Here is a 27,587-nt window from a genome sequence, read left to right on the forward strand (position 1 = left end):
CAAAGGCCGTATCACTCTGAGAGCTGCAACAAGACACAAGGGTCACCAAGAATAAAAGGCCTGCCTCTCCAATGCCAAGATATGGGATTATAACTTGGCAGGCTCTGGCTTTAAAGCTGGAGATGGCATAGGGAAGGGGATGGGGGGGGAGATTTACGGGGAGATGGTACTAATCCTTCTATTTTTACGGAGCTCCCAGTGTATGAGGCCCACTCAATAAATTACCTCATTTATCTGTGGCTCAAAGATGCAGGGAGGAGGCTGTCTGTTCTTCTCTGCTGTTCTGTGTAAAGAAACTGGAGTGTAAACCAGTTGAGTCACCTGCCTAAGGTCACACAGACAACTGGAGAGAGACTCAGGAGTGACCCCACTTGGCAGACACAGACAGACCCAAGCCTCGTTGCTCCTCTGTCTGGACTTCGGCTTTGTCAGAACTTTGGCTTTTATTCTATAAAATCAAGCAAAAACAATTTGCTCAGTTGAGACAGATAGTGGGTCTACATAAAAAACCAACAGATCTACTCTTTATTTCCTTCCTAGGACTGAGACTATGGCTCAGTGGTCTAATGCTTGGGTAGCACACTGGTCTAAGCCTTAACTCCACCTACTACAGCAGAAATTTTCCTTTCTTTAGGATAGACACTTAAAGGGGGTGGGGTGGGGGTGTCAGGGGACCTGATTTCAAATCTTGTTCACTACCTCTGGCTATGTGATCCTAAACCAAGTTACTAAATTTTCTAGTAATTTTTCTTTCGGGAAATGGAAAACCAGAATGCCCACCTCACGGAAGTACTTGACAGCTAAGAGATGGCACAGAGAACAGATTTAACACCGTCCCGTCTTAATAAAGGTGGTGTCCCTTCTGTCAACAGCGGATATGAGCAGTCATCTTTTCAGGAATCCACTAGCAAATTCTCAGAATCCTCTTCTATCTTCCAATAAGAATGACTATTACTATCTTTGCTGTTATTTACCAAGAACTTCTTCTGGCTCAGACACAGTGTTTAGCCTGAATTAGCTTGTTTTGGAGGCTGGGATTAGTTGTTGTTGTTGTTGTTGTTATTTTAGTTTTTTTGAGACAGAGTCTCATGTGGCCCTGGCTGGCCTCTAACGCTCTAGGTAGTCAAAGGTTACCTTGAATTCCTGATCCTCCTACCTTTACCCCCCAAGCTCTGCAATTATGAATGTATCCCCGATGGGCTAGCCTATTTAATTCTTACTTAGCTGAGAACTGGTCTAAAACAGAGACAGAAAGGGTTCAGAAGCTCACCCAAGGCCACGCTGTCAATGATGGTAGAGATGAAACTAGGCCCTAAAGCTTTTGACCCAACTAGGCTCTACTGACTCCACACCTTTTGCCGAAGACACCACTCTTTCTGTGTATGAGTGCCCCACCTTGGAGTCACAGGGACCTGGCAAGCTGGGAAGCACCCTGGCCAAATTGAAAGTGCAGACCTAATCATTTATGCAAATTCCAGAATTCTGTTTGCTTAAGAGGTTTCAAGTTGAGTTGCCTTTGAGAATCTGGAGGATGTGGATGATCGCAGAAAGCCGATTAGTGCACAAAGGGATATTATCCCTGGCTGGAAAAGCCAGGCAGGCAGTGAGGCTATCAAGAAAACTTACCGTATGCAAAGTATTCAATTAGAGAATCAGCCAGCGGGATTAGGAGCCAAAATATGAACACTAAGAGTGGGCGCCCTCCCTTGACACCTGCAGAGGAGAGTTTGTTGTTAGACCTTCAGGGAAGATGAAGCATCTCAAGAATATCTGGATTCCTGGTCCTCAACACAGACCCTGGTGCCGTGTAAGTGTTCATAAAAGATATCTAAATGGATGGATGGATGATGATGATGATGATGATGATGATGATGATGATAATGATGGGTGAATGGATGGAGCATGGATGGATGGATAGATGGATGGATGGATGGATGGATGGATGGATGGATGGATGGATGGATGGATGGATGGATAGATGGATGGATAGACAGATGGATGGATAGACAGATGGATGGATAGCTAGATGGATGGACAGATGGATGGAAAACAACTCTCTTACCAAAGAATGTGGCACATTACTTAACACCCAATAACTTCAGGAAAGTCAGGAGACTTAAAAAGAACTCTTGGACAGTTGAAAAATAGAAAAGGACAAGTGAAAATGAGAGAAGACATAGCAGCCCCAAGAAAATATCAGGACAGGGTCAGAAGATCACCTTGCTAGGGAGCTGAGGGTGGGCAGAAGGGCACCAGCCTCCTGAATCCTAGAGTAAGAGGGCCAGCGAGCAGAAAGGGGCCAGTCCATGAGGGACACGCAGCTGCAACGTGATTACCTTTGAATAGAAATCGATATATTGGGAAACCAACCTGGCTACCCTTCTTGTTAGCCTGCTCACTTCTCACCCTGCAAGTCTGCCCCAAATCCCCGGAGCATCCCATTAAGTGACAGTTTCTAGAGGATCTAGCATTCTTCAAAGTCCACACTAGATATACTCATGGGGACATAGTTTTTTTTTCAGTTCTGTGCCTGTGATTTTAAAAGTCACCTCTGAAAGATGCTGGTCACTTTAGGAAGCAGCGGTAAGAGCGTCGGTTCAGAGGGTCCTTAACGCAGGCAGGCAGGAGACTCACGCGGACCCTATTTTAGCTCAGAATAACCCAATGATGTTAGCATTTAATTAGCCATTATTTTATTTAGGAAAACCTTGAAACTGAAAGAAATTAAGAATTTGACTGGAGAGATGGTTCTGTGCTTATGAACAGTGGCTGCTTGTCCAGAGGGCCCGGGTTTGATTCCCAGCATCACATGGCTGCTCACAGGGTCTATGACTCTAGTCTCAAGGGATCCAGTACCCTCTTCTGTCCTCTTTGGGCATCAAACATACACATGGGACATAGACATACAGGCATACACATTTTAAAAAAAACATAAAATATTTTCTAAAAAAGAATTTGACCCAGAAAACAACTAATAAATGAAGGACTCAGCATTTGAGACCCAAGACATGGAAAAGAGGCTGCACTCTCTCCAGATACAAGGCAAAGACGGGACATCAGGGGTAAATGGATATAGAGCTCTGCTAAGGCCTTGGTTTCCCCATGACTCTTTTAAATACAAGAGTTTTAAATATAATTGTTTGTAAGTGGCAACTGCTTACAAAGTCTCTCCCATTTTTCTGAACTCTAACTCAAAAACGTAATCTTCCCTTTCCCTCTTCCTTTCACTTTTTCCAACACACCCATGAGCCAAAGCGTGCTCTCTGACCCTCTGGGCTTCCTTGTTATTTGCTGAAGACCCCATATCTTGCCCCCATGCAACTACTGTCTGACTTCCATGTCTAACTTTTAAGACATGGCCCTCTCCTCTTCTTCACCTCCCTCCTTCTGGCAACTGCCAGAACAACTGCCTGTTGTTCTTCTCTCAGACCCAGATAATACGATCCCTGAGCTTTAGCAAAAAGAGAAGAAACACTTCCTTAACCATAAGCCAATCTACCAGGATGAATAAGTCAAGGCTGCCTACTTTGAGTTCTTTCTTGTAAACCTACTTTTATTAATTATTTGACAATTTCATACATATATGCAGTAAATTTTTACCATATTTGTCCCCCACTCCTCCCCCAACTCTTCTCAGAGCCACCCATCACTTTCCACGCCCTTCTCAATTTCATGTCTTTTTTCTTTGTTTTAATGCTCCAAGCGCAGTTTGTGCTACTCCTGTACTCGAGAGTGTGGGGCCAGAGCTGTGGTTGACTCACCAGGGGCCACACCATTAAAGAAGACTGACTCTCCCTCCCCCAGAAGTCGCCAACAATCAATAGCCCTTTAGCTAGGAGTGGGGACTCATGAGCCCTCCCCTCTCCATAAGCATGAGTTCCTAACCGGAACTTTCCATTACCAAGTGGGTGGTGTTTTTTCCCAGCAGTCAGAGCTTCCAGAGCCCTGTCATCCTCCCAAGAACCCTAAGCATCTGTTTCTTTGCAAAAGAGGTCAGAAAGTAGATTTTGCTAGGAGTGGGGTGTGATGAGGAGTTTGACTAAGGCTGTTTGAACTCAAAGCTGAGAGCAGAGATTATAAGCAATCTGCTGGTTCACGAGGAACTTAGACTTCTTATCTGAGCCAAAGCAATCACTTGCAGAAGGGCGAGCCCATCCAGTGTGGGAGGATTCTTCTCTATCTTTGCCAGGAGCTGGAGAGCTTTTGCCTTTGTAATCAACTTCTAAGAAGAGGCTGCCACGCGGGCTTGTCTAGAAGGCTCAGAAAGTGCCTGGATCCAACAGGTCCTGGGAAAGGGAAGGACCTAGGTGTGCCCTGACGCTGTCTCCACACATTGGACACGTTGAGCTCGGCTGCTTTGTGGCCCTGCTTCCTGGAATGATTCTCAGTTGAGATGCTCAAGGCCAGGATCATCGGAAGAAAAGAGTTCACGCAGCATCCAGTCTCCCAAACATTGCTTTCCCCCCGCATTGGGAAACGATTATGGGAGACGATTTCGGTTGTCTCTGCCATGTCCTCCTGCCCGAAACACATTATCACACTTGTAAGGATCACTTCTGTCATCAGAGGAAGCATTCCTATGACACTTTTCCATCCATGACTGATAGACCAAAGTGGGGTGTTGAGCACCAGCTGGATTGGTCATGTCCTTCTCTCTTACGTTTAGACATAAAGACCTGCAAGCCACGTTGGTGGCATCCCTGGAGCTCAGAGAGCTGATGACTGACACCAGGGTGGGGGGGGGCCATGCTTTGCTGTTGGGGACCATGAAATGACACCCAAAAGTACAGCCCTATGGAGAAGGCCTGGAAAGCTTCTAAAGGAGCCTGAGAAAAAGTCTCTGTGAGCGTGTGCTATGCTTTTGTCAACATCCGCTCTTAGTGTGTCTGATAAATAGCATCCCTCTCCCCAACATGTAGGCAAAGGTCTCTTGTTCATTTCCCAGCCACCCAGACCTGAAATAATCACACAGAAACTATATTAATTACGATACTGCTTGGTCAATTAGCTCATGCATATTTATAGCTAACTCTTACAATCTTGAATTAACCCGTTTACTAATCTATGGATCACCACAAGGTTCATGATTTACTGGTAAGGTTCTCTAGTATTTGTCTCCTTCAGCAGCTACATGGCGTCTCTCTGACTCCACCTTCTTTCCTCCTCTATCTGCTAGGAATTCCTAGCCTTGCTCTATTCCGCTCTGCCATAGGCCCAAGCAGCTTCTTTATTAACCAATGGCAATAAAACATATTCACAGCATACAGAGGGGAATCCCACATCACCAAGTTGCATCATGGAGGTTAGAACCCTCTTCCTTCCAAATTAGTGATAAAACCTAGAAGGTCACTCTTCCCTTCTCCCTTGACCCAGAGGCCTGGGAAGAAAGAAGGCTGCAGTGAGGGTAAAAGGAATCTGCCACAGACAGGCCTTGCTTCGTCCCATTCTGCCGGTGACATCATGTCACACCCTCTTGTCTGGTGTCATTTACCACAGCTGTCCTTTCTTCACTGACCCTAAGCACAAACAGTTTCTGCTGGGTCTTTATGTCCTTGCTTCTGAAGCCTCTTACATCATAAAAAAAAAAAAAACTAAGCCATTCTGCTGGTCTCTGATTGCCTTTTGTTACAAGACTGTCAGTTGTGATTCTTAGGATGGATGAGAGAAGGTGCCCTCTGCCCCATTTCCATTTCCACCCCAATCCAACCAAGTGCATAGAGAAGAGAAGAATAAAGGGGGGCGGGATGAAACCACGCAGGGACAGCAGCTAGCCCAATGGTTGACAGCATCGTACTTCCTGGCTTCTGACTCCAAAGAAGCCCAAGTTCATGTTCTGCCCTTGGGTGTGCACTAGGCTCCACCCCACTGGGCTTCCTTCCTCCAGAAGCCCCTTTGAATCAGTTTCCATTATTGGCAATCAAAAAGAGAGTCTGAAAAGCAATTAGCATTACCATCCAGATTAAGAGTCTACTAATGGTTATTGAATACCTGTTTCACCCGGTCCAGAAACTGTCGTGATTTATCTCACTTACCGTCATCTCTTCATCAGCAACATCATGCACATTAGCATCAAAAAGTATTTATGAAGAGACGGGTTTCCCATGACAACACTTAGTTAGACTGAAAGGGAGTGGCACCAGCCACGTCCAAGTCCCCTGACGATTTTCTAGACAGGCATGCTGACATGAAGACAAATGCATGGGGCATTAGATTAAGACAGGAAGAGACAATGAGGGAGGGAAGCCAGAGCAAACCTGGCAGATAAGCTGAGGGCATGCTAGGTCAGGGCAGAGAGAATGGTCCCAGCTAAGGGGTAACTCCAGGCTTGCTCAGTTTGTCCAAGAAAATGCAAAGAAAGGAACACAAAAGGGAATGAAAGAGTAGTCTGGTACCTAGGCCAGTTTCAATGATCACAATGTATATGTTTAATCTAGGAATTTAGAAAGGATGGGGAATTGAGGGGAGATGGAAGCAGCTGGCAGAGGTGGAAGGGCTAAGAGAAGAAAAGTCGAAAGAATTTGTCAGTGTTGGTATCGATCCATCTGGCAGATCTCAAAAAAATAAAAAAATACCCAGCATGCAAAACTGAATGGGCAGACGACTAATAGGAAAAAAAAAGGAGATATGAGATTAAACCCCAAAAGGCAACGCACCAAGTGGTGATGGAGAGAGATGGCTAGAAAGATCTGAGGGTGAAGGAGAGAAGACAGAAGAAAGGAGAGATCAGAGTGAGGGGCCGGCTGGGATCACAAGTAGGGAACACCAAGGGCTAAGCCAGGTAAAGAGGATACAAGGAATCCCAAGACAGGGAACCGGAGAGGGTCCAAGAAAAGGGCAGTAAAGCCAGTCTGCAGAGGAGGGTGGGAAGCCTCGTGAGAAGTCTGGTGAGAAGAGAGAACTGTCCTGCAGGCCTCAACAATTCCCTGAGGATGCTGCCATTCTTGGCCTCCTCCAGTCTCCGTATGGACATCAGCACACTGCTGTGTCATTCTTCCAAACACACATCATTCTCTACCCCTCCCCTTTCTCCCACCAAGGAGGAAGTCAAGTTTGTTGACTGACAACAAACTTGTTCTTGCCTCTAGTAGACATGCTAAATCATGCCTACTCATCTCAACCTGTGGGTCGCAACCCCTTTGGCAAACCTCCTTTTCCAAAAACATTTACCTTATGACTCATAACAGTAGCACAGTTACAGTTATAAAGTAGCGATGAAAATAATTTTATGCCTGGGGGTCACCACAGCATGAGGAACTATGTTAAAGGGCCGCAGGATTGGGTTGAGAGTCACTACCCTAAATGGTCTTTCTTTCTGCCCAAGCAACAGTGATTGTTCCTATTAATCTTTAGCTTTGCAAAGATCTTATGAGATGGCCTTACATCCTCCCACCTGCCGTGTGAATTAATATCATCACACCCATTCCAAGGTCCATTCAGTCATTAGGCACACACTTCCTGACAATTAGCCCCAACTTCATGTTCCTTGCTGGAGAGTCAACCCTGAACACCATAGAGCAATAGCTGATCTACGGAACTTGGGGACTCACAGCCAAGTCGGGTATTAATCAACCGACCAATTACGATGTTGACAAGTGCTACATGGGAGAAGCAGAGGGCGCCATGAAAAGGTAGGACTGTATGGACACTTGGCTGTTAGAGCATTGGAGCGGTAATGTTTCCCATGAGCTCTGAAGAAATGAGGGGGTCCTCGTTTGACAGTCCATAGCATGCACCTGTGATTCCAGCTGCTGAGAGGCAGAAGCAGAAAGAACAAGAGTTCTTAGCCAACCCAGGCTGTGGAGCAAGTTCCAGGCCATCGGTCTGTGCTATATAACAAGACCCTGACTGTTGTTTTTAACAAAATCTCAATCGTTCAATTTCACCAGTAAAGACTTGGGAGCCAGATGCTGGAGGTGAAAGCCTGCTAGATTGGAGAGGCAGAGGAAGTGCCCGACTTGTCTTCCTCCTTAGTAACTGCCCCCGAAGCCTCTCGTCTTTCCTACTGTCTCAAACAAGAATTCTTCAACTCAATGTCCCTCCCTTCCACTTCCTGTTTGTCTCTCTATCCATCCTCCTGACTCCCTCTTACTCTCAATAGTTTTTTATTAATAATCTTATGTTCATTTCCTGTCACTTGGTTGCTTGTTCAGCCTCTTGGCCTATGGTTGTCTTTATTTAACCCTGTTAAAACTATTCAAGCCAAAACTCTTGACTTGAAGGTGTGTCCTAGGGCTGAGCCACACCACAACTAGGAACAGGTTTTTCCAGTAAATTAAGCAGCCTCGGGGTTCACATTGTGATCAAATATCATGCAACACCTATCTCATATTAAGAGCAAGAGAAGAAAGAAGGAAGGAAGGAGGAAGCAATTGGGGAGGTTGTCAGGCTTGTCCTTCCATGGGATCTGGAAACTCAAAGCTGTCTTCATCTGGCAGCATTCTACCTGCATTACCTCTATGTCCCTCAGAACACCATCAGACAGGCATAGGATAGACAGGGCTAGACACGATTGCCATTCCTTCAGGGAAGACTCCATGCCCCGCCCCCAGCCCCAGTGTCTCCACCCAACCCAAACTCCTCTGCCTACACCCGCAGGACCCACAATCTAGTCACACCCTCCTCTGGAGTACAAGCCCTGGACATTAGTTGGAATCCCACTGGCATAGCACAAAGGGCATTCGTGCCTTCATTGGTGTGTTTACTCTTTCATCCAACACTTTTTAGCCTCTACTGTGCCAAGCAGGCGCACTGCTGCTGCTATTCCTCCTCCCTGAAATGTACTTCCCACCATTCTAAACCCTACTCACCCGGAGTCTCATTTCCTCTCTCTTCAGTCCTTGGCATATTGCGAGAAAAAGGGTAAAGAACCCAAAGTCAGAGCCAATGTTCAATTATTGTTGAAATTCTCTCAGCCTGTGGTCCTGTCAGCAAAGTGGAGACTTAACAGAAATAGTGACAAAGGCATCAAAATATCAGAAAAAGATAGAGTTTCTATCCAAAAATTTTTCATAAACTGAGAAGCAAATTCAAGGAATGAGAGATTGATTGATTGCCCCAGTCATCAGAAGCCCTCTCTCCACACACCTGCTCATGCAAATAGCATGACACTTGTGTCCCCACTTGAACCCTGGTCTTAATTTTCTTCCTCCGCTAGGTTATAAGCCACCTGAGAGACAGGCACACTTCTCTCCTCTGCAGTAGGTAGGGAAGAGCTCGGCACACAGTCAATACATCCAGGTAAAACTAGGACAGTTGGAGGTCTGTGGGTATGATGTGAGATGTTCTCGTCTCAAGCAGGCTTAACTCAAGAGCAAAGGTGCCAGACATTCATGCTCACCGCAGCTTCTGCTAGTCAGTGGCTCCGGGTCCTCTGTCTCACAAATTACAAGAAGGAATTTCAAGGACAATGATGCGTGAAGTCAGAAAGTTTTATTAGAAAGAGAACGCAAGGGGCTGGAGAGATGGCTCAGCGCTTAAGAGCACTGACTGCTCTTCCTGAGGACCCAGGTTCAATTCCCAGCACCCACATGGCAGCTCACAACTGTCTGAAAATCCAGTTCCGGGGAATCTGACACCTTTACACCAATGCACATAAAATAAAGTTAAATAAACCATAAAAAATATTAAAAAAAAAAAAAAAAAGAAAACGCAAACAGAGCCTCCACACAGCAGAAGGTTCACAGAGGGTCGCTAGCAAAGTTTAGACTTGGGGTACGATTGGAGGGGCCAGAGACAGGGTTGCTGCCAAGAGACTTTCATCTAGGGCTTAAATAGGCTTTTTGCTAAGGAAGTCAATTGGACTTTGAAATGATTTGGCTGAGATATGGGGTGGTGGACTGATCAGTCCAGCTGATCAGACCATGGAGCCCTGTGAGGTATCCCTTACCTCTGCATCCTGGTGACTAGACAGGCCTCAGCACACCCGTCCAAAGATCAGTGAAACATTTGACCACACTTATCTTCCAGGTGGCTCTGCTCATTAATTTTCTGTGCAAAAGAAGAAAAATTTAAAACCAAGGACACAAACCAATGTCTCTAGTCAGAACATTTTTTCGACATTTCTGGTGATGAACTAGCCTGCCTCCATCTTAGGCTTAAAAGTCATCTTATAGTAAAGACAAATTAGGCTCAAGGATCAGACTATGGCCCGCCTGTAGTCTCAACTACAAATGGTTCTGCACTGCCTGCTCCTGGAAACAGAAACCATGTCTTTGTTTCAAAACATTATAACCATCTTGCAACCCTACCTTTGCTTCAAAAGGGTTGTCATGGTGACCTTGTGATGCCCAACTTGCGATCATGCTTCAGGAGGTAGTTATGACTAACTTGTTATGATTATGCTTTGTCCCTGTAACCCCAACTACTTTTCCTGACAAAACCCCCTTTGGGGAACCCCTTACCCCTGAACTATAAAACAACATTGTCTTCCTCACATTCAACGCTGACCTCTCAAACCCCACCTTAGGGGGAGGCAGCCCAAGTATGCAAATAAAAAAGCTTGCTTTAATTAATTTGGCCCAAATGATTTGGGTCTGCGGTCTTTCTCCTTGTGTCTTGGAGATTAACACTGGCCTCTAGTCAGGACACAACTGCTAATAGGACCAAGGAGACTCATGACCGGCCTGACTGATTTAGGCGTCTTCACCTTCTCTTATTTATATAATAAGGCTTCTTTGTAGGGCTTCTTTTTCCTAGTCTCATTATAGGCTTAAGGTTGGGCTTTCCTGAAGGATCAGTAGACTTGGGGACAATGGTGGTAGTGGAGTTACTGACACCTACAAGACTGTCTGGGAAATGAGCCAGCTCTTCATGCCCCTAACCTCAGGCTACCCACATCCCAGAGATGTCAAGACTCCCGATGCCACCAAACCCATCAGCCGTTAGATTGATTTAGAGACATTTGGTTTTTTCGGTTCCCCCATACACACACAGAAATTTCTGGAGTTCTGTTCCTCTTGCCAACCTAGCTGAAGCCTTTCTATAGCCCTGGGATTATAGCAATAAATTTCCATTTAGCCGTGACAAATGACTCCACGGCTCCCTTGCTACTGTAGCCCCCACCTCCTTGCTCTGAAGTTTTCCTCTCAGAGGCAGCTCAAGGGCCTTGCCTTTGTGTGACACTGAGGAGTGAGACTACCGTGCACAGTTGCCTATGCAGGTGTTATTCCAGAGTAGACAGTGCCCTGAGGGGAAAGCAGCCAACCTTCCCTAGGTAAAGTCCCTGGTGATGCAGGGCTCAGACTAGAAGAATCCGAGAATCTGAATAATAAGAGGCTGGTAGCAGAATAGCAGAGGGAAAGAGGAAGAGGGAAAAAAAAAAAGTTCATTAGTTGCATTGATTCAAGGGGAAGACAAGTGATTAAATAATTCACCCCCAAGGAAGAGGCTCCCATCCTGGCAGGGTGCAGAGATAAATTTAAAATTGTAGTGAAACAGCTCTTGCTCTGTCTGAGCTGGTGCTAGGGCGAGGGGGTTGTTAGTAAGACCACCACACCTCCCCCAGCCAACTCTTAGTCAGGCATCTTAGAGGAGGGGGCAGCGCCCTCTGGCTTCTGAATTAGTTACTTGGAGGTATGCTGAGCCAAATTAGGCCCAGCACCACAAAGGGCGGATGTAAAGTCTCTGTTCTCAGAGGCAGGGCCCCATTACAGAGGAGAGAAGGTGGACCACGAACTGGGAAATGTACAAAGTAAGCAATCTTCATTCACAGGGTCCAAAGCCAACGGTCACGCCACTTAGAAGAGATGTGAGATGGCCTGCTTGGTTCTGAGTGCCTTTAGCCTGCCAACTAACCTGTTATTACTGTCCTCTTGTTATCTGCCAGACAGAGAGACAGAACACAGGGGAAAGTCCCTCGAGGCTCTCAGTCACTCTAGATAGGAAAGGGAAGTGCCAACAAGTAACTGCCATGGATATAATTTAAGACCTGCAAAAGGTGGGGATATGTAAGAAGGTGGGAGGAGGCTGAGGGCTTCTAAAGTTTCCCAGGGGAGGTGGGTGCTGGGCTGGTTAAGATACCCCTAGGTCTGCTGTTCCAATATTCTAACACAGACTCCTTTGCCAGTTCACAGCTGGCCAACGCTGGCTAGCGTCCCTCCCATTTTCCCCTGCCCAGGATCCCTGTTGTAGGACCACTTGCTAGGAGATGTAGTTCAGCCCCTTCCTTGAACACCAGAGAGAGAGAGAGCTTCTTCATACCCATTTCCACAGGCAGACTCAGCCCTCCCAACTTATTGCCATGTTTTGGTGAGTCTGAGCAACTCTTCGCGGCATCCTCTTTCACTCTACGCCCTAGGTTAAAGTCTTCAAATCAAGTTCAAATTCAGACTGGGAGACAGGGTGACCAGCTGCCCTGGGCTGCTCCTCCATTCAGGCAGAAGAGAAAGAAGCTCCTTCCTGCCTCCCCCACCCCTACATCCCTACTGCTGCTGCCACCTTCCTTCCCCATGTCCTGCACTCACCCCTGACCAGGTACCCTGAGAGAGAGCCACTGAAAGAGGAGAGAAGGCAGAATAGACTTCTGCATCTCAGTTTGTTCCCCAACACCTGAAGTCTGTCAGCTCCCACCCACCCTGCACTGCTAAGCACTTGAAGTCCTTCAGGCAAGATTCTGACTTCCATTAGCCCAACCCTGCAATCGATAAGTGCTTTGGTTAAGAGCAGCCTGGCCGCCTCTTTGGCCAGTTGCTGCTCTCGTCTCCCATGAGCCAAAGCCCCATTAAAGCCTCGCCTGTAATGCACACACACTTGGCAGGGGCTGTTTCTCTTACTTTACAGTCAAAAGACCCAAGTCCCCAGTAAACGCACCCACTTCCTACCTAACCAAGGGCTTCCCGCGACAAATTCACAGAGTAAGACCAGATCTTTTTGTCTGTAAGAACTCCAGAAAGAAATAAAATTAGTAACTTTCAGCTCGGATGAAGGAGAAGCTCGATGGTCATGTAACTGAGCCCAAAATTTCACCTTCATGCTCTCGAGTTTCTGTCATGTGACGCTAACTCCCGCTTCCCAGGCAAGCATTGCGCCTGGAGGTCTCACAACAATTCCAGAACTTTGTCTCAGCCATAGTCCTTTCTAGGAAAGCACCCCTGAAGGACAAGCCTCAGCTGTCCATATGAAGAAGGTGTCAGAGTGTCCCTTTCTAAGCTGTCCATATGAAGAAGGTGTCAGAGTGTCCCTGGCTAATCTGAGCCAGACCGCGTGTCTCCATTTTCTCAGATGAAGTATACGGCATTCCTTTGGCCTCCACCTAGCGTATTGCTCACATTTAACAACCTCAGCAAGACTGGAATAAGAAGTTCTGAATGTTTCCAAATTGGTAGTCTCTTCCCTCCCAATAGAAGCCGGGGTACCAGTGACCAAGTAAGAAGTAGGAGTTTTCTCCCAGTATTAATAAAGGCTTTGTGTAGGTGTTCACATGTATGCACGTGACCATATGTATGGGATTGTCCTGAATTCAATAGGGAAAATGGGGACTGAGGAGCAAGTTCACTTCAGCCACAACCGTAGGTAAGCATAGAGAGATGAGCTAACATGTACATCAGAGGGGGAGGGGTCGATGCCCATTGAGTCTGGTTCTCAGCTGAAAACAGTTTATGGTAACTTAGCTCCAGGTGCAAAGCGTTGGGGAGCATTTCAAGGTCTCCACTTCTTTGACACTCACTTTCCTTAAGAACTGAAATGTACAAAGGACCAAGAGAGCAGTTAAGGCAAGTCGTGGAGGCCCAAAGCTGGGAGGAACTTAACCTCTGGGTCACCTGGCTCCCAATATTGGGTTTTGGGCGATCATCACACAGCCTCTGGTTTTCCCAAGAGAAGAAACATAGAAAAGACTGGCAGGTGAAAACATTCGTAATGACTGTCGTTGATCACGAAGCATTGATCGATCAGCTTCTGTGGGCTTAGTGCTTCTCGGGGCACTTTGGTAAACAAAGAAGGGAAATCTAAACAGAGGAAGCAAGTACTCGATGTGAAACCTCGGCCTGAATCACGTCATAGGTGCTCATTAAACATTCGTAGTGCTGCATCCCATTAAACCATGGTAATGCCAACCATCCTTTACAGAGTTCTTGGAGTGTGCCAGGGATCTTGTTCAAGGCTCTTTCCGTGCTTTTTTCTCATTCGGTGCTAACCACAACTTACGAAGTGGACACTTCTACTTACCATTTTCCAGATAATGCAACTGGAGGGCAGAGAGGCCAAGCCCAAAGCCATGCCCTGGGTAAAGGGACAGGGTAAGAATGTGCATTTAACCCCAGGATTGCAGAAGCCTCAAGACATACATATTGTGTGTGCAAATGAAGCACTTCTAGCTGAACTACCCTTGGAAAATTGGTAAAATACTCATTCTCATTGGGGTTCTGACAGTGAGGACTTGTCAGGCCATGGCTAGGAGAGCCTCTGAATGACAACTGTTATTGTGTAGTGTGCCCGTATCCCTTTCCTTTCACAGGCACAGTGGGGACAAGCACTAACACACACACACACACACACACACACACACACACACACAAAACCAAAGGCCTTGGGGGAGGGGTCATAAAGAAAGTATTTCTGTACCATCAAGATAGGGATAATGACTTTATCTGCCAGAAAAGGAATGTTAGGGATAGACTGAGTTAATAGAAAGAGGAGCTTGAAGAGAACCTGGCGGTGTGTGTGCATGTCACAAACGCCAGCTGCCACCATCAGTATTGTATCCCCATCATTGCTAGTTGCAGACATGCACTACCATGGGGCTGTGGAATACAGGGCGAGAGCACCTAGAAAATGTTTCTGTGAGTAGCAGAGCCCGGGGTTAGGCCCCAGAGAGTGACTGAGGCTTACCCGAACACTAACGAGAGATAGCGTGCCTAGCTAACAGGACCCGAAATGGCGTGCCAACCTCCTAGCAAGCAGAGGAGTGTTTGTGTGAGCCTGAAACACTTGCGCTGCTTTCTTTCAAACTGTGGGCAGGAGAACTGACGAAAAGGTCTTGAGTTGGGACCACCAGCTCTAGAAAGGGTACCCCGCCTTGCTGAGAGGTGGTAGGTCAGCAGGGTTCTGGCTCTTGAAGAACTCCCTGAGATTTGTGAGGATTCCTCAAGAATTCCTATGGCACAGACCTTGGTAGTGCTGTGGGAAGGGGTGAACTTTTAGGAGGCAGAACCCAGTGGGACATCCTTAGGTCACTAGAGACATGCCCTTGAAGAGGATTGGAGGATCCCGAGCCTCTTGCTCTCCCTCTCTTGCTTTCCGGCCATGGGATGGGCAGTTTCCTCTGCCACGCATCCCACCAGGGGCTCAGAGCAGTGACTTGTCTAACCCTGGACTAGAAGTTCTAAACCCAAGGGTCAAAGTGAATCTTTTCTCTTCATAAATTCATTATCTCGTTTATTTTGTTAGAGTGATGGAAAGCTAACTCTGACCAGGACTGCACCCAGGAGCCTAGTAGGGCCTTGCCTGCTGCAAGCCCTAAAAAGGGCATTACGCAGCCTGGCTCCCCAGCTGAGTACCCAGCAGCCCTTTCCTCTCCGTGCTTCCCTCAGCCTGGCCACACTGTAGGAGGTTTGTGTGCTGTCTGCTGTGCTGCCCTTCTGTTCTTAAACCTGAAAGCTTTACTGGGCATTAAATTCCAGCATCAGACCACTGTCTGTGCTCCTGAGTGAAGGAAAAGAGATGGGGCTTTAACACTTTCCAAAAGCAGAGCCTGAATCATTTATGAACGGGCACCACGGGAAGCCCCAAGCTGGTTTTAGGACAAGCAATGCTTCCAGGAGGGAAGAGTTGATTGTGGAAGGTGGGGTGCTGTCCTCACTCCGTCAGTCCCTAAGTCCGTATGCAGGATCACCTGCACCGGCCCCTTCATCACCAATGAATGTCCTGGCAGCATCTGCTATGGGGAAGTAAGTCAGCCCACTACGTCGGGGCAGAGAGGGCTCTGACTCTTGTCTTTCTGTGATAGGAGATCACTCGGTTCTGACTCCCGTGGCTTCTTCAGCTTCGGTTTTGTTCTAGTTGAAATGCTTAAGCCTCCTTGGGCTTCTCCTGGAGAAGCTGGTGGCAGAGGGACTGCCCAGGCTGATAACGCCCAGCCAGGCTGATGACGCCCAGTGAGTGGACAATGGATTCCAGCTGCTCCCCCAGGCTGGAGCCCAGGTAAGGAACGTGCAGTGTCAGAGCTGAATAGCTCCTACCGTTTCTTTTCCTTGAAGCCGGGAGCCCAACCCTTTCACTAGAAAAGCTATAATCAGAACAGCAGAATGCTCCCTTTGAGCACTGTAGCACTACACTGCTGAAAGGACCCGAGACAACAAAACAAGACTAAGCGTCACAGACATTTAGAGGAGAGGTCTTTCTCCATACTCAAGCACCCCCCTCACCTCCCTCATCGCTCAGCAACTCCACAAATGTTCCAGATATCACGTGGCTGTCGTACCTTCTTACAGCTGAAGGGATCTGATCATTTTAGTAGCTGTGAACTACCCACCCTCGAGGTAGCCAGGGCCCTGAAATACAGAATATGGTTGCTTCCAGAGAGATCTTGAAGGTGTTAGCATTACCCTAGCCAGTGGCTTCCGGGTCCCTCAAAATCCCATGTCAGCTATGAAAATCCAAAAAGGACCAAGAAGTCAGTTTTCAGAGCACCAGGTAGGATTCTACACATCTGGGAGGACAGATGTGCTGCCTGCTTTGCTGGGCCTTGTGGAGCTGCTAGGCAGCCATGCTGGTGACGGCCCCTTGCTTGGCCTTTGCCCTGGAAAGTAAAGCCAGCTCTGTCACTAATTGCAGCGCACCACACCCGTATGCGCTATATGTGCTACCGTACAGTTCGTGAACCGGGCAAGGGGCTGGAGATTGAAACACACAAAGACTCACACAGAGACACAGGTCATCCTTGAAATAGGAATGCCCTAAGAATGCCCCCGTTATTGTGTCCAGGGGCAGCTTATATGGGGATAGCCACGCCCCAGCCAAACGCCCCAGAAACCATTCCCCTGTCATCAGGAACTCCTGGGGGTCTCATGCTCAGAGAAGCTGCAAGTATTACAAGCTGTTTACCAGAAATTCAGGATCTGGGGGTTCACAGCTCCCAACAACTAATAAACTGTGGGGATTAGGCTCGCATCTCCCTGGTCTCCAGCGTCCCCATTCTAGACAGGAAGGAGTCAGTTGAAGCGCCAATGATCTCCCTAGTTCTGGGATCCTGGGTAAAATTAGCTGTGAAGACCATCAGAAGTTTCTGTCCTGCCTGGCATGAGCGAAGACATGATCCTGGTACCCAGAGCTGCATGCTAAGGCAGCCACCCAGACCCCATGCTGTTGGGTGAGACAGGATCCAGTGCAGGACAAAATATCCTGCAGAGCATCAACAGCTTCCCTCAGGATCTAAGTCAGACTCACAGGAGTCTGGGGACCAAGGTGCTACCCTCATCTGGGAAGCGGGTTTCCTTCAGAAAAGAACTCCCTCCCAGTCATGCAGCAGTAGTGTATGCCTGTAATTCAAGCACTCAGGAGACAAAGGTGGGCAGATCTCTGTGAGTTAGAGGCTAGCCTGGTCTACAAAGCAATTTCCAGGACAGCCAGAGCTGTTACACAAAGAAACTATGTATCAAAACAACAACAAAAAAAAAAGGAGAGAGAGAAAGAAAGAAAGAAAGAGAGAGAGAGAGAAAGAAAGCTTCCCTCCCCTGCCTCCTTACACTATCAGTAAAAGGGTCCTCCTCTAAGGTCCTAAGGACCTTGAGTCAGTCTGGAGCGCTGGAGGTCAGAGAAGTCCCAGGTAGATCTAATGGATTCTGCACAAGAACAAGAGTCCCAGGAGTTGGAAGGGTCAGAGCAGAGACCCACTTGTGCAGGGCATAGGTGCCGAGAGTTGTGTGGCAACGCCCAGGATAGAAAGCCCGGAGGGTTCCGCAAACACACGTAGCTAACACCCAGGAGCACATGGGCAGGAGAAAGCCCGTTAGTTGACAGTGGAGTTGTACCAGGAAAGCATTATCCTGGGAGCTTGTGCCAGCGGCCACCTGCAGCTGGCCCTGCCTTACAGCCTCAGCTCATCTGGGATCACATCAGCTCAGAACTGTCATGACATCGGGCCACAGGGCCCAGAGCCCTCTTCTGTGACATGCACAGGTTCCAGACAAATGGGCATCCCTCTGGGAAGGATGGAGCGGGGAAACAAGCTGTGTTGGAGTTTGAAGATATCTGAGAGACTCCATGACTTTTTCCCATAGCCAAAGAAATATTTGAGGTTGATAATCTTAAAACACCTTCTACTCTGACATTTTTGGATTCTATTATTATTTAAGAATAAATAAATAAGATAAGATGTGGTATTTGTCTTTGTCTATTTTACTTAGTATAACATTTTGTGTTAGGTCATAACAATGTTAACCAGATTTATTTAATCACCTTAAAACGGATATCAATACATCATATTCTACAAATATCAAAACATCATCTTATACACTATAAATAGATGTAATCTTTATTTGTCAATATCTTAAAGCTGAGGGGGAAATACTTTGAAACAATAAATAAGAACAGAGTGGAAAGTGGGTAGAGAAGAAGAGGTGAGAAAGAAAGGTATAAGGGAGGAGAAAGTCAACTTATGTCCTGGTAACCATCAGGGGAGAGACTCCCCAGGTCCAGCCAGGCACAGGTGATGAGGACTGGCTCTTTGCTGCTTTGCTGCATGCAACAGAACTCTTGGAGTGGCACTCTCCGTTGCATGGTGGGGATTAATTTATCGAACTCAGCACTTTCCTATAAAGCCTTAGCTAAACTGTAAGAGGCCCTGGGTCATTTGGCGTCCTTCCATTTAAGCCTTCACACTGTGCTGGGGACAACGTATACCCTGACTCTTACCTGTCAGCTGACTCAGGACCCTGGAACCTCTGATTACATCATCAGCCAAGGAAATCAAGCTCTTGGGCCTATAGCCATTGCCAAAGCCCTGACACTCGTGCCTAAGTGGGACAGGGCCAGCCCAGGCAGGAGGATTAATGACACTGATTGAATATTTTATATGGGGAATATTGTGTATTTTCCAAAACCAAATGGAATGTCATTTTTCTCCCCAAGAAAGATGGGGAACGTCACTGTCCTCAGTTCCCATTCAGACCACATACTCCATGGCAAACAAGATGAATGAAACCAGAGGTTTCCAGGGGAGTGGGGGAAGCAAGAGAGAAAGAATTCCACAGTTCCTCCTGCTGCCAGTCCCAAATCGCACGGCCACCTCCATCATCACCCAATCGCTGAACCCCCATTACCCTGGATCACTCTGGCTGCCTGCTAGGGATGGACCACCTTTCTTGGTCCCAAGGTAGTCTCTGTCTCACGGGGAGATTAAATCAAAATGCCACGTAATCCATCTCTCTTTTTTCAGGAAATACAGAGTATCAGAAATAGAGAACACATCTCCAACTTGTCCTTGTGTTCTTAGTTCAAGCTCTCATTTATTATTATTATTATTATTATTAAGTGCAGGGTGTGTGTATGTGAAAGAGAGAGCAAGAGAGAAAGAGAGGAAGAGGAGGAGGAGGAAGAGGAGAAGGAGGAAAGAGCATACACATAGGGAAGCCAGAGGACAACTTTTGTGAAGTTCCTCCACTTCCACATTGATGTGGATTCTGGGGAATCAAACTTAGGTCGCTAGGCTTGCAGTGCAAGCACCTTTACCCATCGGGGCATCTCACCACCCCTGCCGCCGCCAAGCCTTCACAGGGGAAGGAATTCCTTCCTTCAGTCTACCTGAGGTCCACACTCTCTGAATGTTGACTCTTGTGAAGAAAGAAAAGTAAGCAGCCTCCCTCCTGAGGGGGGAAATTCTACCTGTTCTCAACGTGAAGGTCTCCGGAATGCGCCTGCAGCCCTGGATCCAGCGTGGCCTTCTAAGCCAGGCTCTTGGGCGAACGGCGCCGCTTGATTAGCCCTGGGGTGGCGCGAGGCCCCTCTTTGCTCAGTGCCCTCTTACACGCTGCAGGGCCACCCACAAGCTCTGCTGCTTTGCATTTGCCCTGCAATCTTTCATGCCAGTTGACTTCTCATCTCCAAATCCCTTCTCACATTAAACACAAACCCACACACTCTGTCCCATTTTCCTTTGAAATAAATCATAGGCCCATGCCAGAAACGACTCAGGGTGTTCTCTGGAATTTGTAAACAGCATTAAAGTCTTGTGGGAAATGTCACAGAGTGTTGGGCTGAATTTATTAAGTAATTTCTCAGCTTAAAATATATCTTCCCAGCCCGCTGTCTGACAACGTTTACCTCTAATGGAATTTTATCCACTCTTGATCACTAAGCACAGTCTCATCCAAGGGTTCAGATGCCCAAGCTCCACTCGTCCTGTTAGACTTGCAGTGGGAGAGCTTTAGACTCACACCAGGCCCCTTCCGTCCACAAACTGCTTGACGCTCCGAGTGCCCAAGCAGCCTCTGTAGTCAGGATGTCAGTGCGTCTGTCACCAGACAACGTGCATGTGCATGTGACCAAACTGGGGACCAAATACATCGCTTGCAGCTACGTTCAGTCCGCACCAGTGGCAGAACCAGGGGGAGTCTGGGGTAAGGTCAGACTTGCCCTTGGCTCCAACCTATTCTGAACACAACATTTGAAATGAAAACCACTATTCTCTGTACAAAATAGCTTCCAGACACATTCTTTAAATTGTCCGTCTCTTCTCCAGCCAATTATTGTCTTTGAGTCTTCCTTGGTAGAAAGGTTGACATCATCCTTGGGAGCTTTTGACCTCTGCTCTCAATTAAGCTAAGTTACACACATCTATAAAGAGTAACTGGTTTATTAAAATTTATAAAGAAGAGCATGAATAAAGAGATTGTTCCCTTCGGTCCTTCCTATACCACCTCCTGGTAGCTGTCCTCTGTGGTCTCTGGCCTGTGTCTTCAGGACCCATCCTGTCAGACCAGACCTGCAACTGTAAGGAAGGATTCAGGCATTGTGCTGGCCTGCCCTGTCATCTGGTAGGATACACCCAGGCTTTACTCTGGCCAGCCCAGGGTCCTAGTTTGTACGCAGGCGCAAAAGTCCCCTTAAAGAGGCAAGCTCCACCCACTCGTGGTTTCTTTTTCCTGCTGCTTCCCTGAAGGGACAGGCAGGACTTTTTCTGCTTTTTCCCTTCTCCTGCTCTCTGTCTCTGTCTCTGTCTCTGTCTCTGTCTCTGTCTCTCTCTCTCTCTCTCTCTCTCTCTGTGTGTGTGTGTGTGTGTGTGTGTGTGTTTGTGAGTGTGTGTCTCTGTCTCTGTCTCTCTCTGTCTCTCTCTCTCTCTCTTTTCCCTTCCCATTCCTTTTATCTCAAACTCCACACTCAAGCTCTGTCTGCCTGGTGTATTCTGTCACCTGCCTTGGCACCCACCAAGGTCCCTCTCATGCCATTTTATAACACTGTCCAGAGCAGTTAACCCTAAGCCTCTCACGCCTCTGAATGCCAACTTTCTCTACTGTGCAATACAGCAAAGATAACACACTGGTCAAAATGCATACAGTTTGGACTGGCAAGAGAGTTCCATGGGTGAGAGAACTTGTCACCAAGCCTCACAACCTGAATTGGAATCCCACATGGGTTCCACATGGAAGAAACTGTCCCCTGCAAGTTGTCTTCTAACCTCCACACAGTCACCGTGGTATGGGTACACACATACACACACACACACACACACATTTTAAGTGTCAGGTCTCAGGTAGTACACATGTCCAGAAATGACAGTCTTGGCACAGCTCAACCTGGACGGTAGAAGAATTTCTGGCAGCTAGATAAAAGCCAGCAGCATCACCCCTAGGAACTTGTGAAATGGGTCCCTATCCTCCAAAAGGAGTCATTTCCCTTGCCTCTGGCAGAAGGGACATGTGACTCTCCACTGGCATATACCTGTGGTTATACATCAAAGCACATGCTGGCCTCCAGGCTCCTTCATCCCTACTCACACGTACTTGTTAGACATCTCAACATCCACACTAGCATCTTGGACCCTCACAGTTCTCAGGCCCCACCTCCTCCCAAATACCCATTTGTTCTCTATATGACAAGCCCGCCTTAGACATACTTCAGTTAATTATACCATGATTCTCTTTACATTTTAATATAGGAAGATGCAGGTGGCATCTCTTAAGATTTAGAAATTGGTCTAAACTCCCTGAAAAAGGATTTATGAACTCATGTTGGGTTAGTTATGTATAGCCTAGTATTTTGGTTTGGTTTTTGATTTCTTTTTTTCCTCAGCCAATAGCTTTCTAACCATACAACTGAAGTCTAAAGGATATTTTGAGTCAGCCAGCCAAAAGACAAAATAAACCATACATTTATTTATCTGATGCATACATATTTTAAATAAATGCAAAGAATTATGAGACTGTTTAAAATATTTACTCTGCCTCTTAAGTCCCAGTTGAAACATTGGAATGAAAGAATGTTCCTATAAGTTACGATGAAGGCTCAGGGGGCTGGGGAGGTGGGACTGCTCATAACCCAAGAGAGGGACCTGATCTGGGAAGAGTACCTTTTCCTCAGGGCTGTAAACTCCAACAGTTAATGAACAAAACTATGGAAACAGCAGGGAGAAGGCAGACAGGAAGGAAGGTCAAGAGCAAACAGGCCATGGCTGAGAATAAACCAGGGATTAATTATAAATGAATTAAAGCTAGCAGCACAAATTAAATAAGCGATTTCATTTGACATTTGCAAGTATTTTTGTTAGTTATCGTTTTGGTGTGTGTGCACTCTCAGAGATAATCTATTTGTGTGTCCTTAAAACTTGTTAAGAAATTCCCAGTTCTGGAGCCAGAGAGATGGCTCAGCGGGTAGAAGAGCTAGCCTTGAAAGCCTGGCATCCTGAGTTCAATCTTCTGAATGCACATAAAGGTGGAAAGAGAAAACTGACTAGACACACACACACACACACACACACACACACACACACAAACACACCATGTATACACAGACACACACACACACACTTAAAAAAACTAAAATAAACTCACAGATCAAAGCAAAAGAAAAAAAGCATAAATCTTTTTCTTAAATAAACTCTTGTTAGCAACTCATGTGGTTTCTGGGGATGTAGCTTACTTGGCAAAGTTCCTGCACTGTATTCGTGAAGCTCTGGATGTGACCCCACCACCACATAAACTAGGTGTGGGCTCACACATCTGATGTCATCACTCAAAAGGTGAAGGTGAGAGGTTCAGAAGTTCAAGGTCATCCTCAGCTACTCAGAATTTATGGCCAGCCTAGACTAGAACCCTGTCTTTAAAATAAGTCACGTGAGATTTGGTCTTTGTCTGGTGTATTTTGCAAGTCTTGGTCCCAACAAGTTGTTCTCAAATCATGTTCTACAACAAGAGTCCCTGGGAATCCCAGGCAATAAAGCCCACATGAGCTGGAGGATCACTGAAACACGAGAAACGTAGTTCTAGACAGCAACTTGCTTGCTTCCTTCTGAGACTGTCTGACCAGTGCTTTTCCTCATTTTTAGTTCAGTTCACACTTGGGAGCCCGTGAGCATCTAAGGCAGGATACCAGGTTAATATGGAAACAAAACCTGAAGATGCTGTCCTGACCCTCAAGTACTTAGCTGGAGAACCTAACCGGCTGCCAGACACAGACCAGGAAGTCAATTGCTCTCCCGAGGCGATCAATGCAGGCACCGAGGTGGAAAAGCTGTCCATCTGCAAACATGGCGACACTCAGACCGCTAAAGCCAGGGTTGTGGCACCAGAGGAAACTTTGTGATGCAAATAAGCACTGAGCAAGCCCTGAGGGATAGGCACAGATGACTACTTGGAGGTAGATGGGCAGGGTGAGAGAAGACAGCAATGGAGGTTGCAGGGTGATGATCTGGGTTCCTCTTTACTGTAGTAAGATGCTAATTAAAATTGCCTTCAGTTCCCGCAAGCACTATCTAGTGAAAGCTCAAAGAGGTGGAATTAAAAAGAGAGGGAGAGAGAGTCCATAAAATTTAGTACCAGCTTAATTTTTATTCATTGTGAATCAATGCAGAAACCAGAACAGACGTAACACATCGTTGTGGAGTGGGGTTTGGAATCACAACATATACTTGGCTGGAATCAGAAAGGTAATAAAACGAAAGAGGAAGTACCAGGTCTTCCATCCCTCTGGTGGCTGTCATTCTGTCCTTGGCATCTCCCTACAGAACAATCTCCAGGAACAAGAAGTCAGCAAAAGCCAGTGTCTGCCCAGGAAATCAAGTCTACATCCTCTACAACCTCTGTGCACAACACTAGCTTTGGCCAGGACATTAGGGCCTCGGTTTAGAGACCTGTATGGCACCTTACCACCCGACCCGCTTGTAACCCATCATACATGGAAAGAATCCACAGGATTAAGAGATATGCATGTCCATCAGAATCTGATGCTGTTGCTCATACGGTGGTGTAGATAACAGGGACGCTAAAACTGCCTGCCCATCACAGGCCTCTTCTCCAGGTCTGTCCAACATAGACAGTCTGCACTCTTCGGACCTAAAAGATGCTTTAGGGAGGCTTTGGGAGATGGTGTGGATAGAGCTTAGACAAATGGGGAAGTTCATGGGGGAAGAAGGAGGGATGGCGTCGGGAATGGAAATGAAAAGGAATTGTCTAGTGGGACTAGAACGCCTCCCTTTGCCTAGCCTACAGAAGGCTGGGGGAAAGAACCGAAGAGCCTCAGCTTCTTAGGGGGTTGACAGTCCCTCCCCCACTGTGGTGGTTTGAATGAGAATGACCCTGCTAGCTCATATATTTGAAGACTTGGTCCCCAGTTGGTGGAACTCTCTGGGGAGGTAAGAAGGTGTGGCATAATTGGAAAAACCGTGTCACTAGGGATGGACTTTGAGGGTTCAAAAGTACACACCACTCCCGTTCTCTTTCTCTGCCTCATTCTGGTGGGTTAAGATGTGATCTCTCAGCTATTGCTCCAGCACCATGTCTGTCTGCCTACTGCCACGCTCCCTGCCATGGTAGCCATGGACTCTAACCCTCTGGAACAAGGAGCCTCAGCACCATGTCTGTCTGCCTACTGTCATGCTCCCCGCCATGGTAGCCATGAACTCTAACCCTCTGGAACAAGGAGCCCCAAATTAGAGGCTTTCTTTTATACGTTGTCTTGCTCGAAGTATCTTAGCACAGCAATTGAAAAGTAATGAGGACATCTTCCCCACATAAATACTGGACACTGAACATTGAAGTGGAAATTTTATTCTATCCCAGGAGGGAAAAAAAAATGGATCCTCTCTCTATCTACAGAGTGTAGTAACTTGTGAGGTGGGGAAAGTTGGGGAAATGCCTGGAAATGCCTAAGCCAGCCTTTACCACCTCTCCTGGACTCCCTTGCTGGACTCCCTCATCTTTTCCTCACATGTTAGGAATTACAGATGAAAATCAGAAGCTTTTCTACCCAGTTCTGGCCTGCCTGTGGCCCCAGTTCTGGAAAGAAAGAGTAGAAGGCTGCCTTTGGCTCTGGACCGAACCTTGTCTTCTGGCACAGAAGCCATCATGGGTTCCCCCAGGAAGCTCCAGCACCAGCTCAGGCATGGGGAGCTGGACAGGTGGCTCCGGCAGAGTCATGGCTTAAAACGTGCAACGGGGAGCCAGCCCGTGGCTAATAAGGCAATTGGAAGCATAAAAGAAACCGAAAGCAGTTTTCACTTAAGAGAGAACACAGCCAGAGCAAGGAGTGAGTCACCGAGGACAGCACAAACTATAAAGAGCAACCTGGACGGGGCTGCCGAGGAAACAGCTGGAAAGTGTGCAGGAGGGAACAGACCTGACCATGACCCAGGAGCTAGAGGTTAGGGACCCAGGGACCGTTACTAGTGGGACATCTCCTAGGCCTTGGAGCACAGAGAGAAAACACTCTGAGAACCTAACAGCACATCCACTGGGGAGACCTAACCTAACCTGCTTCGGAGAGTGAGAAACAGGAATCAAGAGGAAGGGCTCAGCAATCTAAAGACCAAGAGTGGCCATATGGCTTAAAGTCTACCTTGTATGTTAGACTTGGTTAAAATGTATTTATGACTCCGCCAGGAGCAGTACCGATCTATGTATGCCTTGAAATCTGGAGCTCCTCCCTGGAGGGCAGTGCTCTGTGTGGGCTTGCTGGACGAACAGGGGTGTGCATGTGAGTCACAATGTGCTCAGCTGGACCACACAAGCCCGAAGTCTAAAGCCAAGTCTGTGGTTCCGAGATCTTGTAGTTCCCGGTTCCAGAGGCCGCAGCGGTGTCCAGAGGGAACAGGCAGGTGCCGACAGAGGCCTTGTCCTTTTAGGCAGATTTTTATTGATCTAAATTGAGTGACAGTTTGGCAGAGAAGGAATTATTTTGTTTTAGAATTTCCCAACTGTACCTTGGTTTAATTGAAAGCAGCACCTTGGGGGTATGAAAAAAAACTACACATTGAAATTCATAAAACTATTCATCTGTGGAGTTGTGTGCCCAGAACTAGAGAGATGAGTTCATATCCATGGGCATGAGAAATGGGGAAACAGGACAGCAAAATGGAATGCTTAGGTGGAGTCTTTCAAGAGGAGACGTGTTTTAGAGAAATAGCCAGCGCATGGCCTGTCAGCAGGCCATGGCACATATGTGCACATACATACATACACATACAAGTAAATAAAATAAGTACCTTTTTTAATTAAAGAAGGATCTTAGGAAGACAGCTCAGCAGTTAAGAACACTGGCTGCTCTTCCACGGAACCAGGGTTCAATTTCCAGCCATCTACATGGCAGATCACAACCTTCCGCATCTCCAGTTCCAGGGGATCTAATGCCCTTTTCTGGCCTCCATAGGCACTACACACACATGGTGCACAGACATAAATGCAGGCAAATATTTATACACATAAAATAAAAATAAAATATTTTAAAAAGACTTTTAGATGAAAAAAGACATAGCAACAGGAAGTTTTTTAATAGGAGAAAAAGAAGAAAGTGGAGGGTGAAAAGAGGAGGAAGGGGAAGGGCTGGAGTATGGGAGGCAAGGAAGGAGGGAAGACAGGAGAGGGGGGAAATAAATGGGCATAGGAAAGAGAAGAAAGAAAAGAAAACCTGGATGTTCTGTAAGTAAAACGTCCTCACCTGAAACAAGAATGCTTTGAGCATTTCATTCCGCCACTTTGTCGAGTGCTTGGCTCTCAAACCAGCAGGCAACATCAAACAGCTGCTTCACAACTCCTGTCGCTTCACCAGAACTGGCCTGCGCTGTCTGACTGCGGGCACAGCAGACACTGCACTGGGGGCCAGGCATTCTGGGCAGCAGATGGGCAGCATCCGCAGGCAGTGCAGATGCCCAGCTCTCCCTCTGGAACAGGAACTTGGAACCAGGACTCCTGGGAACACTGCTGGGAAGAGATAAGCAAACAGTCCTAGCTGGATATCTCTTCCCAATTTCGAAAATATCTAGGAATAATCTTCCCTCAGCGAAAACACTACAAAACACAGACGTGGGCTCCTACTTGATCACAGACCAGTTGGTTCACCTCCAAGCCTCAGTTTCCCCATTTACCGATTGTTGATAATATTCATCGGGGTTTTCATGTGAATTAAATTACATGATAACATGGCATGCAGCCTAAATATAATCT

The 27,587-nt window shown here is 47.0% G+C and overlaps 1 long non-coding RNA gene across 2 annotated transcripts; it reads right to left on the reverse strand.

Annotated features, from left to right (window-relative positions):
- Nucleotides 1–240: 240 nt before the first annotated feature.
- Nucleotides 241–27,321, reverse strand: LOC146891258 (uncharacterized). 2 transcript variants are annotated; one of them, XR_014997808.2, is made up of 5 exons: nucleotides 27,082–27,321; nucleotides 9,887–9,987; nucleotides 8,808–8,921; nucleotides 1,627–1,713; nucleotides 241–448 (listed from the first exon to the last, which is right to left on the reverse strand). It is a non-coding gene; the product is annotated as an uncharacterized LOC146891258 (long non-coding RNA). The 2 variants fall into 2 exon arrangements; XR_014997809.2 differs by lacking the exon at nucleotides 27,082–27,321 and adding an exon at nucleotides 19,819–20,013.
- Between the last annotated feature and the right edge of the window lie 266 nt (nucleotides 27,322–27,587).

The sequence above is a fragment of the Myodes glareolus genome, chromosome 17 (assembly GCF_982192425.1).
Source record: "Myodes glareolus chromosome 17, mMyoGla1.1, whole genome shotgun sequence".
NCBI classification, from domain to species: Eukaryota; Metazoa; Chordata; class Mammalia; order Rodentia; family Cricetidae; genus Myodes; species Myodes glareolus.